Source organism: Parus major, chromosome 4 (assembly GCF_001522545.3).
Source record: "Parus major isolate Abel chromosome 4, Parus_major1.1, whole genome shotgun sequence".
In the NCBI taxonomy this organism is placed as follows: Eukaryota; Metazoa; Chordata; class Aves; order Passeriformes; family Paridae; genus Parus; species Parus major.
This window is the reverse complement of record NC_031771.1, coordinates 45941591-45960202: the sequence shown is the minus strand read 5'-3', so window position 1 is coordinate 45960202 and position 18612 is coordinate 45941591. Positions and strand designations below refer to the sequence as shown.

Sequence of the window (18612 nt, the reverse complement as noted above, 5' to 3'; positions counted from 1 at the left end):
GGAGGTAATAAACCTTAAAATACCACACACAAGTCTGGGAAGTAGTATGCAGAAAGTATAAATAGACACAGAAAGTGCATGAATCTTCCAAAATAACACTTTCTACAGCAGACACTGACAAAAGAAACGAGAATAATTGTTTAAACTGAAAGAGTAGAAAGATCATCAGTTTTTTAAATGCCTTTTCCAAAAGTTCATGCCCCAGTGTCACTTAGGGTCCTCTGAAAGTTGCACCCTGAAGACGTGGCAGCCTGGGGAACAACTTTCCACAAGCACTGAACTGAAGCCAGATGTATAAAATCACCACACACCTCCATTTCTAAAACACTTCAGCAACCATGTTGCTAGCGGACACAAAGTATTGAGTGAAGGTCCTGAGATAATCACACACAGCCACTTACGTGAGGAGAAAAAAGCCTTTATTGCGGGGTCTTGTCAACTTTTTTATAAAGCTTCTCTGACCAGGTGACCCTGATTGGTAGAAAGAACAACACCCCTCTCATCCCATTGGTGGGATAAGAGAGACAAAATGCTCAGAGCATCTGTGTCTTGTTTGGGAAAGTAATTCCTTATTTACACAAATAATCCTTGAGCGAGAAAAGGTTCCCAAGACTTTCCCTTGGGAACAGTCAGCATCTGAGAGCTTGAAAATTCTCTCAGGTTCAGAAAACATGTCTACACAACCCCTAACTCTTGGTATGACTTAACCAACATCCCTTTCCCACAGGTGAAGGCAGACAGGAGAGGCACAAACTTCCCTGGCTGGGGGCTGCCTTTCTGCCCCTCTTCCAGACCTGCTCTGCCTGCCTCCTGCCCTGGAGAGGGCTTCCTGAAGGTCCTGGCACCTACCACAGCCTGCTGCTTTCCAGGTCATGCCAGGCACCAGGAAACCCCAGCAGGGTGAGCTGGCCGGGACATGTGTGCTTCTGGAGCTTGTCCTGTGAAGAATGCAGTTTCCTGGCATGTTCCCACAAAGGGTTAGCTGGGCTGGGGAAGCAGGTGGGTTGCTGCCTGCTTCTTTGCACCTCTCCTTGAACACTGGCCACCACTCTATGCAAGGGGTGGTGTCTCTACAAGGACAATGACCATTCTCAGAAGAGAGCTACTTAGTGCTGCTCTCCCACTCCTGCCTTCTGCATGCACCTCACAATTTCCCTTTTTTAAGAAGGACTTATCTCTAGTGAGCATCTGATCATGGCTCATGCAGTGTGTGCAAAAATGCGGGACCCTACATCATTCCAGCTTGTAACTGACTCCTGGGAAAAAAAAAGAGAAGTGGAGTGGAAAAATCACCACAAGGCTAGGATAAAAGACAGCACACTAAAGGGAAGGGATCCAATTCCCATTAGACATGTTATGTCAGCAAGCTTACAGTGACTGATCTGTTGCTCAGAAACAACTTAGTGAGTATATCTGGAATAAACATACATTTTCTAAGGAAGATTTTAGATAAACTGCATATGGTTCCCTAATGCATCAATCCAAAATGGATCTGTGTGCATGTAACTAGAGATTTAATTTTTTATCATGTTGAGATGAATCCTCTTCTGCTGCAACCTGTACCTGCTGTAATTATCTCTATATAGCTCCCTGCGATGAACAGGAATTTATTGCAACAACCTCTCCCTGGATATATCAGAGCTCCCATCACAGGAGGTTTCACAGGACAGACTATTTCATTTAGGCTCCCTTTCCCATAAATGGCTGGATCAGATGGTCTTTTCATATTCCTTCCAATTTGGGCTGTTTTATGAGTCTATGAAAGCAACCAAGTTGGAAAAATGATGTATATTTACAAATGTAATGGACTTTCCCAGAAATTTTACAACAGAAGCATGAAATTTAGCTTCATTGTAAAGAAGGAACACACGGTGCTCTGCTCCACTCCTGTCATACGCTGAACTTTTTCCTTTTCAACATCCAGTGGTGATCTGTGTGGATCTCCCCAGCCAAAACCCCACTCATTCCTTTGCTTCAGCTACATGAGCTTTCTACTGGGCTTTGCAGAATCAGCAAACACTTCAGCTATTGCTAACATTTTATAAAATAAAGGGTTAAAATTAGATCTCAACATTGCAAATACTGGAAGAATATAAACACCATTGATACTATATATCAGTCCCAATATGAAAATCAGAATTTAAAAAGTAGTATCACTTTCACTTTCTGAGAAAACACAATGTTTCTTAGCATGAGAAGTAAAACATATACGATTTTCTTTGTCCACTAATCACTGGCTTTATATGAAGTGGACAAACAGAGATTTCCACCTCTCACAAAAAGCATTATATTGGAGAAACTGTCCTGTAACTTAGACACAACATACTGCGGGGAGGACAGGAAAAGAAATGCCTTAGAGACACAAAACATGACCTGCTGGAGCAAATTCTGAAAGGGAGATCTGTTAATTCCCCAATTGTTATGCAAGATACAAGTGTACAGAACAATCACCACTGCAGCTGCCAGCCCAGAGAAAAGAGCACTGAAAGAAATTCAGGAAGGTGAGGGAAAGACAACAGTGGAGTTGCTGGACTTCCTCAGGCAGTGAGTGGGGCTCTGGCTACCATGGCATGCATATTAATTGGGGGAGGCTGTCTCCTGCTTCAAACCAGTTAATTACAGCTTTCCAATTAACCCAACAGCTTCTCACAGAGTAATTCTTGTAATTCATTAATTATTTTCATACAAAAGACGATTTGCCTGTATTCTCTTTACATTCTAATAACTCAAATATGACTGACTAATTTACCTTTAAACTTAAATAAACAAATTTTTTAAAAATTGCTCCAAGGCTAAAAAGTAGATATGGAAAGTTTCAGTTCAAGTGGCAGATTCAAGTGGCAGATTTTGTTGATTGCTCTAAGTGCCAGAAATGCTGCAAGAACAGCTGTACAAATGCTTCAGTGTGGTGCCCTACATATCCCTTTCCAAGCTGGCTGAGTTAAAATGGGTCAAGCCAGACCCTGCCAATAACCTGGGAAGACAATCCCCAGAAAATTGTGTCAGGGCTGCTACAGAGGATCTGAGATTAATTTCTGAGGGGAAAAGGCCAAGACCAAGAAAAATGGTCCATGACCTTCCAGCTTGCAGAGGTGTGAGAAAGGACCCCCCTCCTGGAGCAAACCCAAGAGGACACTGCCTTCCAGGGAAGGTGGGAACAGTCTCTTCCTCCCCATGACTTCTGCAAGGCTCACTTATTCCAGGTTGTTTTCTGATCAGTGTCTTTAGGGACAGAGCTCTGCAGTATTGGAAGGGCACCTGCCTCCCTGATCCCTGCTTTCCTCCAGAGTCCCCAAGCCCAGGGATGCAGTGGAGACAAGAGAGCTGTAGAGTGCTGTAACTGATAGGGCACTGCTTGAATACAGGACCATTCCTTCAGTCCCAGGTTTTGTGCATCGATGACTGATGCAAACTGTATCCTGGGGGCTGATCATTGATGTGCAATGACCCCTGACAAGCAGAAGGGTGATGAAGATTTCACTGAGAGGTGAATAAACACCCTTCAACATGGTGCTCATGGAGGTTATACCTGCACTTCTGCATGCAAGTTTGGGCTCACCAATCCATGGAGAGTGACAAACTGGAGTGAGCCTAGCTGTGGGCAACCAAGGCTGTGGGAGCCACGCTTGTTTAGCCTGGAGATCAGGTGGGCTTGTTTAGACTGGGGATGAGGTAATGGAAGATGATCTAATTAATGTCTCCCACTTGCTCATGGGAGGGTTTAAAAAACAGAGCAAACACAAGTTTCTTTGCCAAGAGAGTGGGTAAACCCAGGGATATATACCATTAGAGGCTGTGCAATCTGTTCTTGGAGCCTTCTAAGTATCAACCTGAAGTGGCTCTGAGGAAGTCCTGAGCCCTGCCCAGGTTTGGGCAGGAGGCTGGTCTAGCTGACCTGTTGCAGTCCGTTCCAGGGCAACTTTATTCCCTGAGTCTGTAACAGAAACACCTCAAAGCACAGAGGTGTGCTGCACTGATGGACATGGTGATGCTGTGTTTACACAGATGACCAATCTATGGGACTGTCTCAAGAGTGAAGAAGGAAGCTGGCAGGGATGAAACAACATGCCCAATAACCTCAGCAGCTCAGGTGCCCCACACATCCATCCCTGTGGCTGGGACAGCAGGACTTGTCCTGCACTCCAAATACCCCACACTTGCTACTGTTGTGTCCTCTGCTTCAACAATGGCTACTGTAAGGCTACAATGTGATGGAGAGCAAAGCACACCAAGAATCCTCTCAAGTTTTGGTTTTGTCACCTCTAAAAAAGTATTTAAGCATCAAGGTGATTTTCTCATGCTTGGATGATGTTTTAGGGTGGCACTGCACTGCACATAAGCCTGGGAGAGTGTTAGGAAATCCCCTGTACCTGGCAGAGGTCTACAGCCCAACCATTTTTGTGACTGATGCATTCAGCTAACTTTGTGAAGATACGGTTAACAATTCACACCCCTTCATTCCTGTAGCTTTCCCTGGAGTCTGGCATACTGCAACTTCCTCAGCTGTCTTTTTTAAGCAGATCAGAAAGAAACCGAAAAGGGCTGCCATGTGTTAACTACACCATAAGGAAATACAAAGGTCTGCCCTCCAACTTCCATGGTCCTTCAATATTTTCACATGGGACTACAGCCACCAGCAGCAGCCCTGACCATCTCTCTTCTTAAGAGATAACAACCAGCTGAAATGTCTTTGCTGTCAACTTCCATAGAGTTTTAATGGAGTAAAACATATTTAATTTGATTAAAAATTACAATCCATTGCATGAGCTTTTCATCTTTATTTAGTTACAAGTATTTGCCTGAGTGCATCCTCTGAGGCACAGAAGAGGCCCTATTCTGGTTCTCCAGTTTATAACTACAAAATCTAGTAGTACTTAATGCCACAAAATCCCTATGTAAAATATGGTTACACCTCAACAACACAACATGAAAAAATAAAGGAAACAGCCTTCATTTCTGTGCATTTGAAAGCCTCCTGTTGCTTAGAGAATGATTATGTCTTTCACTTTTGTATTCCATTAGAGAAATGGTTTCTTGTAATGAAAGGAAACTAGCTGTGGTTTATAATTTTTCTAAGGATTTGATAGCTTTTTAACATTTTTTTTTTTTGTTTGGGTGTGGGTTTTATGTGGGTTTTTTTGTTTGTTTGGTTTTTGTTTGATGTTTGTGTTTGGTTGTTTTTTTTTATTTTTTTTTAAGTAATCCTTAAGCCTTTTGTATCCCAACAAGTATTGAAATTGCAGACTATTCCTGCACACTGGTCTTGAGTTTCCAGGATCCTGCCACCAGCAGGATAGAGACTGAGTAGAATTACAACTAATGCTTTCTGCATGAATCCCCTGTTCATTGTGGGCCAGATTGTGCCATCAATTTTTAAGTGATTCTCCACTGGTAGCAAGGAAGAGCTCTGCTTAAAAATTGATGGCTTGATCTAGCATTCTGTTGCTAATTATATATTATGAAGACTACTATAACCTAACCAGATTCTATTTTTAAAATAAAAATAAAATATGAGGCACACTGACAAAACCACATTTTGTAAAGACTGAATCATACTCTTAAAACCAGAAGAGTTTGTTTTAGAGAATAGACTTTCTGAATCAGTAAGCCCCACTTACTGGGCCTTTTAGTATTTTGTCAGGTATCAATGTGACATCCAGCACCCAATATGAAAGTTTCACAGCTTGGTATCTGACATCACATTGGAATCTGACAGCCAAGCTGGCTCCTTGTTATTCTTAAGTCCTCTCCATAAATAAGCAACCTCAGGTCATTTTGCCATTCCTTCAGGGTTTCCCTCATCTGCACACACTCAGTGACTGAAAACCTGAGATTGAAGAGTGGGTGCACTTAGAGCCCTCTGAAGCACAGGGCCACCCCAGGTGCCTCCTCTCCTGATGTAAACCAGAGTTCTCTCTCATAATACACTACAGATCATTTCCCTCTCATGAGGACATGTTGGCTTGCTAGGGAAAACAAACATATTTCTGGAAGCACAAAAAGAATGTTGAACAGCAGGCCACCTTTCCCTCCAAATCCCTAGAGCATCATTTAGGATGGATTGGTTGGATATTCCCAGGCAACCAGCAGTAGGACAAGAGGACACAGTCTTAAACTGTGCCAGGGGAGATTCAGGTTGGACATTTAGGAAGAAGTTCTTCACAGAAAGGGTGATTGGGCAGTGGAATGGGCTGCCCAGGGAGGTGGTGGAGTCACAGCCCTTAGAGGTGTTTAAGAAAAGACTGGATGGGGCACAATGAAACACTTTTTACTGACTTGATATACCTGATTTAGAACTGTTAAATTTCAGAGTTTGACCTATATTAACTTTATCCAGAGAAAAGGTTATCTCAGCTTATTTTAAACTATGTTGAAACAAAGTCTGCACTCTAAAACAAATTAAAGTTTTACAGTGCTGTTGAATCAATACTAGCAGTCTAATATAAACTGTATCAGAACTTTGTCCACTGTAACAGTTTTACTTCATGTCATGAAATACAGGAAACTGTGAATGGTGAATCAGACAGAGCCTTGCTGAATTCCCAACAGACTGCAACAATACAAGAAATACCCCAGACTGTCAATACACACCTTGATTATCTAAAATACTAATTCAAATGGTTTGCTCTCCATCTGTATTGCAACTGATCTATGTTTAAAATGTCTTCATATATAGGGTCTATGCATACACACCCACTTGTTGTCAAAGGAAAAACTAATCTGTACTTAAAAAAACTTAAAAAAAACTTAAAAAAATTGTAACTGGTATTACACAAGAAAACCCCAATATCTTTCCCTTTCTCTCTTTTAAATCCTTATGAAAATAAATAGGCCACTTTTTACTGTGAAATGCTCCAGGGCTAAATAATGTTCTTTTCCTCACTCACAAGTTGTTATAATTACCACAAAGCAACAGTTACAAGAACGTAATTAAAGCCATAGTTTTAAAAGATGAAACAGATCATGTACTCCCCTCATAGACTCAGCTATTATCCTTTAAGAAAGCAAAAACTACTGTACACAACAGAGAGCAATAAGGTTCCATCACATGCAAGAAACCTAATTGAAGAGTGAAGCTGCTGAGTTTAAAGAAAAAGATAAATGTGCTTGTCTCTCTTCTTTCCCCATGCACCCAGTGCAATAAGGATTCAAAGCTATATATCAATTAACAAATCAACGAAATTTCTCCAGCTGAAATTTCTTTATATATTTCTTTATATTTTTTCAGAAAAGATTAAGCAAACACAGAGATCTCAAGGCAATAGATTACTTTTAATCATGAAGTTTTCCTATCTGTCAGAAAAGCTGCTAGCCATTTCACTTCAACTAAATATATTTAACATGCATGTATACTGACATATAGTGCAATACTTTTGCCATTAAACATGTCCAAATATTTTGAAGATTTACACAGATTGTTCAATCCTCATTGTCGATTACTGGGCTGAAAAAAGGAAGCCCAGAGTGTCTAGTTAGAAGTTAGCTGGGAATTAGACATAAATAATTATACAGGTGGTATATGCTGGGAGCAAAAACACACAGAGCTTTCTCCACTTTAGCAAATGAGGTTTTCTGCTGCTCTTAACTACAGCACCTCTTCATACATTAACATGGCATTACCAGGAAAAACAAATTATGATCAGCCTCTACAGAACCGGGCTGGTCAGTACGCAGTCAGTAACCACAGGCAGTTTAGGAACATGTAATTCTGAGCTGAACACAGTCCCCAAAACCTATTAATCATCAGGATCCATTAGTTAGCTTACTGCTCAAATGAGCAACATCTGAAGGGATAAAGAAGAGGGAGAACAGCATCAAATACTTACCGCTCAGCACACAGTCCAGCATTTCTGCTACAGTGTTCTCCTGAAGGTTGTTAAGTGTCAGCTCTTGGAGAAAAGAAATCTGACTTGCCTTTGTCACACTAGGAGCTGTAATTTGCTTTGCAGGCATTCACACAGTAGCTTTAGACTATTAGACCACAGCTTTGAAAATACAGCTTAAGACAAAGGCTACACTAATGCAAAACTGTTTTCTGGGGGGGGTGGAAGGGGGAAGGGCTGAGGTTTTTTCTTGTGACTTTTTAAGTTTCTTACCTTTTTGTTGCAGCAAACAGGAATTAAATGCCAAGCACGTCATACAAAACACCCAAGTCAATGCTCTGACTGGTCCCCGTCTCCGTTAGTGTGTATCTAGGCATCAGATGATGCAAGTGCACTTGAAGCAGCCGCATACTTGTACTTCAGCGACGGGGGCCAAATACCCCTGAGAACAGCAGCTCATTCATTTTGCATCCAATTGAAGCACATCATGTCAGCTCCCACTCTCCCCACGGACTGTGCATGCTTGTGTTTGCAGGCTCCAGCTGTGAGCCAGTGGGTGCTTCTCCCTGGAAGTCCTGCTCTGTCAGGGGTGTGTCTTTTCCTCCCTTCCCATCCCTTCTGCCACTTGCCCGCTCCCTGCGCTCTGACCCGCCGGAGAGGTGTCTCTCCTCCCCCGGTAATGAATCTTTGCTGCTAGGCATTGTGTTTCTAGCCAGTAAACTTCAAAGATTAATCTTTTGTGACAGAAGTAATCTTTTGGGGAAGGCTGAAGTGCACAGGGAGTCTGCCCCTCTCAATTTTCCAAAACCTCTGCAAAGCTTTGACAACAGTAGCTCTGTACTGAATGCGACAGAGAAAGAAAGTCTCCTTAAAAAGGCAATGAAGATTTACAGCTAAATCAAAAAATTCAGACACAAGTAACAACTGCATTTACTTCAATTAAATTACATCTGCTTATGCTGGAAGTGAGATTTATCCTTGAGCTGTAAAAACAAACACACCAAATAATTTGATTTTCCAGAACTGGTACATGCAGCAAATCCAATTTAGAGGTGTTGCTTGCACTAAAGGTTCCTGGAGCTTTTATCAAAACTCCCCATCAAATGTGTTCAATCAGCAACAAAGAGCTGCTTCTGGCAGGGACTGTACTTAAAATGTATCAGGGCTTAAGCCCCATTCCAGGTTATTCTGCTTTCACAGATACCTGCAGCATTGCACATCATTCCTCGTAAATGCAGGGGGAAGACCGAGGGAAGGCAAACTCTGACCAAAGAACATCCCCAAGTTTGCAAGGACATGGGGTCACCACCCTGCAAGTCACTCTTCTCCATCCAAGGGAATTTCTCCTTCAAATGTGCCAGCAGAGCTGTCTGTGGGATCACACCTGTCATCTCCAAGGAAAATGATCCAACATGAAAACACCCACCAACAAGTCTCTTTAAATTATCTGAGCCCAACCTGAGTGAAAGCAGAGCAAGGAATATTTCCACCAGCAGAGCTGAGAGGGTGAAAAGCAGTTAAGGACATTTTTCTGGCAGACACTTCTTTCAACCACACAGATGCCTAAGAAGCAGGATGGTTTTTTCACCACCTAAATATACCCTGAGTCTAGTGGGATTCCTTCCTTCCTTCCTCTCCTCCAGCTTATCATCAACAAGGTTTGGCAGGACCAGTTATGCTCAAGCAGCAACCGGTGCCATCCCAAAAGCTTTCCACTGATTTCCAGGGAGTAACAGGAGGGAATTTAATAAACCAATCTGTTGATGCTGCCTGAGATAAAACTGCTCCAGCTCTTCCTTGGATATACTGAATGCCCAGTGCTAAGAAGAATTCAAAGTTATGTAATAATTTTTGCATTGTCTAAATAACTTCTCAAAAGTCTTGACACAAGTGTGGAATTCACATGTGGGGAAAGAAAGGGGTATTTTATGAACAAAGTGCCACCTGAAAGTGGTTAATGTGGAAAAATATGAACACATAACATTTATAATCTAGGTTCCAATATGCAGTCAATGTAACTTCTTTACATTTGAAAATGAGGACACAATTAATTTGATAACTATTAAATATTACAACAACCCTTTTCATTGCTGTTGTCCTCTTTTAGTCTTGGTAAGTAGAATACAAGAGGGTATGGTAGCCTTCCAGCTGGCAATAGCACTCATGAGAACAATGTCAGACTTCTACTTAAAAGGCTTCTAAGGAGAGAAGCCAGATTTAGCCATTTTAATATGCTGGAACAGTTTGTGGTAGAGAACTGCTCTTCTCTGACCCTCCTTAAATATGAAGAGAGAAAAAGAGATTCACCAAAACTTTATAAACCTGTAAAAAAAGTATAATTAAAACTAAATCTCACTTTGAAAGATATTACTTGGCTTTTCAAAAAGTGAACTGGAGTTAAATTCTAATCCTGTGTTAGTTTTGATACTTTGTTAGATGCCACACTTACTGCCTGTGCACCTGTCAATAATGATATGACTAGATACAAATGTGTTTCATGGAATAACTAGCTCTAGTTTCAGCATTTCCTCTTCCCTTGCCCCACACCCTCTGGTCTTCCAAGTTTGCTACTTCTAGTTGCTAGGTATGAAAAGGGCAGCAGATTTACCTCTGCCACCAGATATAGGAAAATCTCCCAGGGCTTAACCAGCAGGCAGTTTCTGAAAATGAAAAACAATCTGAGCCAAATCTCTTACCATTTGTGCACAAGCAATTTGCTTCATTTTTAACAGCTGCATTGCTGTGATAAAACTTTGCTTTTCCAATTCTCAATCACGCCCAAAAATGTGAATTAAAACATGAATTAAAAACTTTAGGTATAGGCTTCGGGATGATGGTGGTGGTGCCTGGTTTCTGATTTCTCCCAGTTTACTTGGCTAAGTATCTTTATTCTAAAAATGAAAGGTGAAACTCACACAGAAGTCTTCTTTCATAAAATGTGTTGAAAAGAATAATCATCAGTAAGCTTTGAGATCAGTCCTGGAAGTCACAGAACTCCCCACTGGATGCCAAGTTTGGCTGACAAGCTCTCCCTAGCAACAACTGCTACCAAAAACATAGGGAAAAAATTTTCAGGGCAAACACCATACTGAGTCCCATTTCCTGCTGCCAAGCCAGACACTGAACACTTACAGCCAAATCCTTGGCAGGAAGGATCTTTGTACTGCAATTTACCTGCAGGCTGCAAAAGAAATAAGCTTACAGCAAGTAATGGGTCAAATTGACACAAAAACATCACAAGCAGCCAGCCCTGGCAAGGCAAAAACAGCCCAGGAGAGCTCTCAGCTCATGAAGAGCTGACAAATTCAACTCCTGCACTACCAGAAGTGCCAAATCAAGGTAAAAGGAGTGTTTTGGGGCATGCCTGGTGTATAAATAACACCTGTGTTGCCCTAGGCTCTCCCAGCTATCATGTGCTGCTCTCTCATGGGTCCACAGCTGGGGTCTATTTCCCAAGCTGCTGTGTTCCTCACTGGGGATGAGGTTCAGCTAAGCACATAATGAGGAAATGGGTATTTAACACTGTAAAGAATCTAGGCAGATCTCCATGCTCTTGGTAGCAATGAGGTGCCCGAATCTCTGGTTAAACTGTCAGTGAACAGCAGGGCACCTGAGTAAGTGAAATTAGCTTATCCTCTTGATCATGTGAGTGGGATCATGTTCTCCCTAAATTGATCAAATATTCCCAATGCATGGCCAGAATCTGCATCTCAGAATGAAATACCAGGTATCCCATCACACACAGCCCATGTAACACTAGCAGAGCTATGGATGGGCTGAAGAAACAAAAACACTATCAGCATCTGAGATCCTCATACTCACCCTGAGCATGTGGCAAGGACTGGATCCAAGGGCACATACACATACACAAAATTTTGAGGGAAAAAGAAAATGAGTTTATGAGTATGGTACTTGGATTCAGGTTGCAGTTTGTTTCAGTTTGAGCAAAAGAAAAATTTTATTATAGCACCATATTCATACTGTGAGGCCAAGAGTACTTCAGGTAAAAGCCAGAGCAGGTTTGCATTCCAGCTCATTCTACTGCAGCACTCAGAAACTCTGCCACTCAAAAACTCAAAAATTTCTGCCACTCAGGAAGAGAAAAAAATGCTTCCCAAACTAGCCCTGCCTTTTGCTGTTCTGAAGCATTCATCCCATCCCTGACACAAACCATTCTGACACTTTCAGGAAAAAAAATATTAGTCATTTTTGCAAACCTCAGATCACTACAATATTCTTTAGTCTTTAACAATGTAGAAGCTTAAAACCTCCCCTCATTGTGACCATCTGCTTCCATCACAAATTATTGCGCAGTAACAGCAGTGCCAATCTTCTGATTTATCTGAAATTTCCTGTTATTTTTGAAGAGAGGAGAGAAGGTGAGAGGCAAGTGAGGAAACGTTTCAGAAGGTTTAAATCCTGGATTCAGGCAGGTATATGCGAATCTCCGTACACATCACAAAACGAGTTTCCAAAATCCATGGATGGATGGAGAAAATTTGAATACTACTTCGAATCCTAAAGACTCCAAAGTGACAAAATGAATACAGCATTTGTGAATGCCTGAGTTGGCAATACTCCTGAAGAGCTTTGTTTGTCTTTTCACATTAAGGCCCTTGAAGCCATGTATGTATTTCATAAATGAACAGAGGGCAAGAACAATTGCTCAGTTTGCTTTGTCTAATTTATCTCATTATGTTCTTGATGGTGGTTGAGTAAAAGCAGAGATGAAAAGCTGTTTCCCTAAATAAATACACACAAGTGTCCTCCAAATAGAAAAGAAAAAAAAATTGAATCTTAATCATTTATTTTCTCGTGGGTGTGGGTACTAGCAATCTTAAACACCACATACCTACATTGTTGGAGATTCACATATGAAGTTTCTTTAGGTTCTTCAGACACATCAAGAAAGGAACAGGCAGAAAATAAACTTCTTAATTGATGAAGAAAGACTGATGAAGCATAACTGCAAAGCAAATGCAGCTCAATACACCCTTAGCAAACTGAGCTACACCTGTGATAGTTTGCCAAAGGAAGCACCCTCACTGCTCTGAGATTGTCTGTCATAAGGACCCAGGCAGGCCCTTCCCATCTGAGCTAGAAAACAATTCTGTAAGTAATCTACAGTACCTCTTTCTGCATCTTGTTGGCAAATACAGCATCATGACAGACACTGCTGTGTCAGTATGAGGTATCCCAGAACACAGGCAAACTGACTTTCACAGGGCCTTGTCTGAAGTGGAAAAACTCCCTTCATTGATGTTTAACATAGGGTCAGAAGAATACTAAGTCAAATACTGAAGACAGCCACCTTGCAGACCTTTAACTCTTTCATACCCTTTTAAAAACCATAGTAGGCTCATTGCTTTTCCTCCTGCTATTTTACTATTGCATATAGCAAATTCCAGAGGACATTCAGTGGTCTACAAATGTGTGGACATGCCACAAATCCTCTTGATATCAGGAAGACACAAATCCTCTTGATATCAGGAAGACACTCATGCAAAGACCAGAAGTGTTTTTATGTAGGTAGATAAAAATATAAACACAGTAAAGGTGCATATAGAAACATCCTGCCCTCTCTCTAACCCAACAGTACAATACTAGCATAAGATGTTTGGACAGGAAGAAGAGCTACACAGGTCACTTTCTGTCTGTACTTTTGCTTTTTAATTTGCTACATTAGAAAGTTGTGAATATCCTATATTTTATTAACTAGCATAAGAGTGAGATAATTGAATTAAATACTTTCTGCTGTGCAAAATATTTTTTCCTCTCAATTATTTTTTCTGAAATTATTTGCCTAGTAACAATTTTTACAAAGTCAAAGTTTAGCTTACAATAGAAAACAATAAGCAAAGAATTACATGTCTTGCAAAAGATTGACACTTTCAAGTGAACCACTACACAACAGAAAAGTCTTGCTCATACAAACATACTACAACCAAAAGTTGCAGAGAGCTTTATGAACTTTTAGCCAGCAAGGTATTGCTAAGTATTCTTGGCACAATTTTTCGTAAAACATTTCACTTTTCTTCAATGGCCTATGCTTTCTGTGGCTTTTCTCCTCAGAAGGTTTTTTATATGTCCACCTTAATACTAACTGAACAGCTTCAATATACATTAGACTAACAAAGTGAAATCATGGGCTAATTTGGTTTTCTCTCACCTGCTACAGAGACCTTAGATTAGAAAAGGTCTTGAGATAAGAACAAAAGAATACAAAAAAGTTGCTATTGAGTTTTTTTGTTTTGTTTTTAAGAAAAGTGTTCTTTAATTATTTGACAACCATTTATTCCATAGGTGGCTCCCTCTATACACAGTCCCAATGCTGATATAGCCTCTGAGCTTATATATCTTAATTGCTCTGTAATTAAGAGCAACTTTAGCACTGCTGAAGGTAAAGGGGGTGAATGAAAGGCAGACACCTTCTGCTGACTCAAACTGGTTTGGGAAGGAAGATGCTGTATTTTGTTTGCACAGCCTCTTTGGAGAGGAAGGGGTGTGCACCCAAGTAATGACCACAAAGTAAATAAGGTAAGTTTAAACCATCTTTGACTGTGAGGTAAGATCAAAGCCTCTAACTGGGTATTAAAAAGGAGGATTGTAGAGAGTCTGGGAGTAAGGTGGACGTTTTCTGTTTGACAGCTACAGTGGACAGCAGCTGATTTTGCATCACTTGCGTCACTGTTTTGCTACTGAGTTGAAGCACCAGTTACTTATGGAAATACAGTCTGGACAGAGCACCTGCTTGATAAACATGCAGTGGAAAGAATAGTAGAAGAACTCATCAGATTTCCATCCCAAACTGGCAGTCAGTAACTCTCCCAAGCCACAGACACCTTCACAGGCATCTCAGCTGCTCTCAAGGGACTTCTGTGACAGCCACTTAAATTCACAGATTACTCTAGCTGTATCCTAAAGTGCTTGAGTTTAATAGCTGAAATAACGGAATGTGTGGAGATTCTCTAGCACAAATTTGTATAAAGGCTTTAAGCCAGGGACTCAATCAATATGCCATCTTATTGAGACAACCTGACTATATCACAGTGGTTATTTGTAGTCCACATCTAGATTTATTGTTTGTCTTTACTGGAACTTTTACAATTGAATAATTTCAAGTGCTGTTTAAAAAGGTTCAGGTTGGAGATCAGGAGGAATTTCTTCCCAGAAAGAGTGACTAGACATTGGAATGGACTGCCCAGGGGGGTAGTGAGGTCACCATCCCTGGAGATGCTCAAGAAAGACTGGATGTGACACTTGGTGCCATGGTCTAGTTGACAGGGTGGTGATTGCTCTAAGTTGGACTCAGTGACCTCAGAGATCTTTTCCAACCTGATTCTGTGTTTCTATGTAATAATATTTCATCTCATTAGTGAGATTACTCAAAAAGGATAGAGGGATGCTGCCCCAGTTGAAGCCACCAGCAACAGAAAAACACTGGTGCAAAACTACAGGTGTTTCAAATCATACAATATTTCAAGTTAATACCAGCCTATTTTAATGCATCTTCAGTCTACTGTGTCTTTCATGTTAAATCCTGAAGCTAAAATAAACCAGTTTAATCAAAGTATGAATGCACATGCAGCTTTTTGCACCCACTTGACCATATTTGCTTTAAAGCACATTAATTCTGTAAGCTTGACTGGATTACCCCTTTTACAGCTGCATTGTTTCATCACTCCCTCCTAGAACACACTGCACCTCCAAAAATAATGCCAGAATTTGTGGATGTAAATGGGAAGTTTTGCATAAATAACTACCTAAGCTACTTCTTAGTGAGAAGGGAAAATGCTACCAACCATACAGAAAAAGATCTTCAAATGAAGCTGGCTTAGGAATAAGAAAAAGCAAAAGATAACTGTAAAAACCCAGATAAGAAGAGAGGTCAGAAAAGTCAGTAAAATCCTTTTCCTCCAGTGTAATCCTTCACCTATGCCCTTATTTATGTGATTCCTTACAGTATGTTTTGTCCTTATTCCAAGGTTACAGGGACCGAAGGGAATAGGCAATATTGATTAATGGTTTTTCAGAGATTGAAGAGCTCAGCTGAAATTACACATTCTTTGAGAGGTGTTATCTTTTCAGAAGAGCAGGTGCAAACACTATTTCAGTTTTAATTTATTTTATTTTCTGCTTTTCTTGACCATGTCGCTAAAGCAGAAGAGAAAGTTTATTATTCATCATCTTGTACAGTTTGATAAGCTTCTCCCATAGAACTGAAGAAAGACTCAGAGCACACTCAATCATCACCTCAGAGTGAAGGCAATCCAAAAAAAACTTAAAATACCTCCCTGAGTGATGCAGCTAGAAGCTACAAAATCTGAATTTAGACACTTGATTTTCAAAGACACTGAATGTGCAGAGATCCTACTGTAGTCAGTGGACAGCACAGGTGTTAAAAACCTCTGAAACACAGACATTTTTGTTAACCACGGAAAAAGCAAGACAGCATACTATTTTTAATTCCCCATATTCTGAGGAATTTGAGCCATAATTTTACATCATATCTTCCTCATTTTCCACAGATTTGTCACATTTTTTTTCTTGCCCTAACAGCTCCTGAGATAACAGAGCTCAGATAATTCATATTGTTATCAGTACTCTTCTCTTTCAGCCTTAGAGGATTATGTCCATCTGACCTGGGGCATCTATTCATTTAGTTGTCTGCTCTCCCTTTTTGAGGCAGCTTGACCTCATTTTTGGTGCATCCATTGTTCTACTTTCCTCAAGGCCCTGTGTGACTTTCTCCCCTTTTTGCATCTCAGTTTCATTTTATTCCTATGTCTAGGCAGCAGAAAAACAGCAGCAGTTCAGAAAAGCAAGGCAATGGACATCCCCACCTGATGAAATGGGCATTATTAGGGCAGAGGAAGGAGCACAACACATTCACATCATCCAGTCAGAGTGTCTGCAGTCAGAAAACCTTGTATCAGAGAATGTGCCTCTCCCATTGCTTGAGAGCCAAAGCAGCCAGGCTCCCTCCTCTGTCTGTCAGGAAAACACACAAGCTCTACATTGAAAACAAACCTGCTCTATGTGGTGACAAACCTAGTGGATGAATAGACACATGCTACGAGTTATGTCCAACGTACCAGGTGCCCACCCCATCCAGTTCCATATTCAGTTCCCATCAAAAATGTCTCCTGAATTCACCAGCAGCCCTCCTTGCCAGCTAACCACTGAATACTTCAGCTGGATATACTGCTGTTGTATGAAGTCAGGAGAGAAGAAAATGTGATCTTTCAGGCAATTAAAGTCTTGTCAATTTTTTAAAACTGGAGATGGGCTATGGACCAGTGGAAGAGCAATGAAGATAAAGGAGGATTCAGGGAAATGTGCTAACGCAATCTCATTTACAAAACTGATGGGCCATTGCCTTTTCTCTCTTCCTTGTTAGTGAGCTGCTCAGAAAGCAAAGGGCATGCACCAGCAGTCCAGGAGGAGAGACAAAACCCAACCTGAGGAATGATTAATGCAGTCGTGCATATTGCAAGTGAAAAGAACAGCCCTTTTACAGCCTCAGTAGGCTGAGGGTGTAAACACACTTTTAACAACGAGCAGAAAAACATGGCCTTATGTGGCTTGTTAAGAAGCAAACACACCACTGACAATTATTCACTGATATACCTGTGACACCTCCATGAGACCACAACCTTAGTGATCTTGGAATCAAACTATTTATGCAACTGCAAGAACTGTTCTTATTTACAAATAATACCAAATGAATCATCATGAGTGTTTTCAGTACAGCAGGACAGGAAGATTGTACAAAGGACAGTGGCTTTTGACATTTAAAAATTACAAGGTATATCATCTAAGAAACCAAATCTGACGAACGGTTGCACATATACAGGACATTTATTTTCCTTTAATGTCCATATATACATATGAAACATAGGAGCTCAGTGTACACATACATGCATACCCACCAATTTTTGGGAAACTGCTTTTGTTCATGATTTTATGGAGGCCCTCCAGGCCTTTTAAAATCAAACATTTTCTCAACTGATCAGCCTGAAAACAAGGGATGAAACAAAATCCCCACACAACCCAAGTTAACCAAATGAGGAAGCCTCTGCTTACCCCAGGATTGTTAAATAAGAAACTCCAAAGGTCAGGATAATAGTGTAACCTATGAAGAGAGCGATTACAGTCTCCTGGAAGATGCTTCTGCCTGAGGTAAGTTAGCAGCCACATCCTCAGATTAAACATTCATCAGCAGATCTCTGCATTTCATCAATCTTTCATTATGGCAGAACTTAGAAAATCATCTGCTCATGTCTTATTAGAAAATCTCTTCATCTTCCAAAGCAGAAACTACCCAAATAAATTAGTACAAGCAAAAGAGTTAAAAGGAGGGCCTGCAGACCATTTTGGGGTTCAAATAGATCAAAATACAGGGAAATACACATTTCTACAGTATTTTAAAATTGAAATACTACCTTTCACAACAAATTCAATATGTTTTATTATACAGGTTCTTGGACTAGAAGATGTAACTAATTAATGAAATTTATGTGCAACAACTTCTGGAAGAAGTTCCCACCAGAAACTGCGATTTCATCAAGTTCATGAACACTTATAATCCACCTAAGCAGCAATGTGGTCCCCTCGCTTTTTTCTGGTGATGGCAAACCCATAATTAAGGAAAGTTGTTTCTGCAGTCAGTGAATGGCTTTGGTATTCCTCACCTCAGCAGTAACAGGTGATTTTACCAGGATGAATACAAGGACTGTGGGCTAATGTATACATGAGAAGCGCTGCAGTGCAGTTTCCGCCTCAACCA

At 40.7% G+C, this 18612-nt stretch overlaps 1 protein-coding gene across 18 annotated transcripts in view; it reads right to left on the bottom strand.

The window, feature by feature from the left end:
• APBB2 (amyloid beta precursor protein binding family B member 2) overlaps nt 1-18612 on the bottom strand; it is a 162364-nt gene that overhangs the window by 17817 nt on the left and 125935 nt on the right. Inside the window, exon 1 of one of the 18 annotated variants that reach the window (XM_015624849.3) lies at nt 8097-8410. The exons of 16 other annotated variants lie outside the window; for them this stretch is intronic. The gene's annotated coding sequence lies outside the window, so the exon portion shown is untranslated. Of the gene's footprint in view, nt 1-7826; nt 7952-8096; nt 8411-18612 lie in introns of those variants that run through there. One more of the 18 variants, XM_015624850.2, reaches the window with a different exon arrangement.